Source organism: Miscanthus floridulus, chromosome 10 (genome assembly GCF_019320115.1).
Source record: "Miscanthus floridulus cultivar M001 chromosome 10, ASM1932011v1, whole genome shotgun sequence".
Classification (NCBI taxonomy): Eukaryota; Viridiplantae; Streptophyta; class Magnoliopsida; order Poales; family Poaceae; genus Miscanthus; species Miscanthus floridulus.
Window position 1 is genome coordinate 88,421,977 of NC_089589.1, and position 1,556 is coordinate 88,423,532.

Here is a 1,556-nt window from a genome sequence, read left to right on the forward strand (position 1 = left end):
CTATATTGATTGTGAGTGTTCGCAGGGCCGCCTCCCACGCCCGTCCAGAGGGGCTGCTAGCGCCGCTCGCACCGTGACCCCACCCACAGGGGGGTCAAGCTCATCGTCATCCTCCTCAGATGATCGGCATGAGTTCTGTGAGCTTGTCTGTGGGGCGGGCAAGGCCCACCAATGCTACTCCGATGCCACCCGTGAGGTGAGCCGGCTAGAGCGCTGCCTTGACGTCGTTAGGGTGGCCCTTGAGGCCTCAGAGAGGGAGACCATCACCGCACAGGTGGCGGCTATCGACACCTAGGCCCGCATTATGGGTAAGGGTGCTTCTTCGTCTTGTTGTCCTATTTGTTGCTTGCCATTCCTGATCTTCCTATCTTCTTATTATTAGCATTGGAGGAGCAGTTGGCAGACTCCTACCACGAGATAGAGGAGGCTCACCTCTGGGAGGTTCTCCTAACAGAGGACCATGAACGCGCGTGGTGGTCGGGATACGGCAGGGAGCCGGCGTCGCCCTTGCCGCCCTACAGCTCCACACCGGCTAGGACTTCCGTTAGGTGGCGCCCGGGTTCTCAGACCATGCCAGGTAGGTAGAGTGGGTGGAACTGGTTTGTGGCTTTACCACTGCCGCAGCCACCGTCGGGGCCGCCATAAATGTGGAGGACATCCTCCATGGCAGTGGCTAGGGACCTTAGGTTGTACCTAGGGTCTTTTAGTGAATAAATTTTCTTAGTTTGTATCTCGTGCTTCTTTTGCTTTCGTGCGCTCATCGATGGCCAAGTCGTTTGAATGTCATAGTCACGTGACCTTGCCCAAGGATCGACCCGCGAAGCATAGCTTAGGGCGACTCTGTTTTTGTGACCAAAGCGTTGTATGATAGATTAGGCGGTAGCGTGCCTTTTGTCATCTTCTTTCCTTTAGGTCATGATGACCTTTCTTCTGGTGAGTGTCGGCATGCGGTGTGCCATGATGTAGCCCCTGCAAGTGAACCATGTTGACTGGCACACGCCGTTCAACATGGGTCACTTGGGGTCACACGTGTCGTTAGAGTGTTGCTTCGTCGTGCACTCATTGAGGCGTGTTGCGATCTCTGGGTGTAGGAAGGATTCATTGGTCATTATATACAAATCCTCAGTTGGCTGAGAATAGCTTTGATGCAAAAGCTAAGTGTCCACGCCACTGGTCGTGGCTTTCATCATTCACGGTGCTCAACACGGTGAGGCCTAGAGCGCTCGGCTCATCGAGTCAAGGAATGTGTTGTGCCACGAGCCCTCTGACGCTCATCGACCGCGTCATTCTTGTGTCATGTCTTCGCATGCCTCATAGCGTGCTGTGGCTGAGGTCACAGAGTGTGACCTCCATGTGCTCCCCTACCGCGTAGGGAAGTCGTGTTCGGGTTCAGCCCCCGAGGGTTGGCATGCAGCTATCGTGATGTCATAATTCTCCCATTCACATAGGTGGGCCTGCTGAAGGTTGCCTCCTATAGTGATGATCCCACGAGGGCTCGGCATCTTGAGGTTCAGGTAGGTATAGTTGGGGACATCCATGAACTTGACATAGCATGG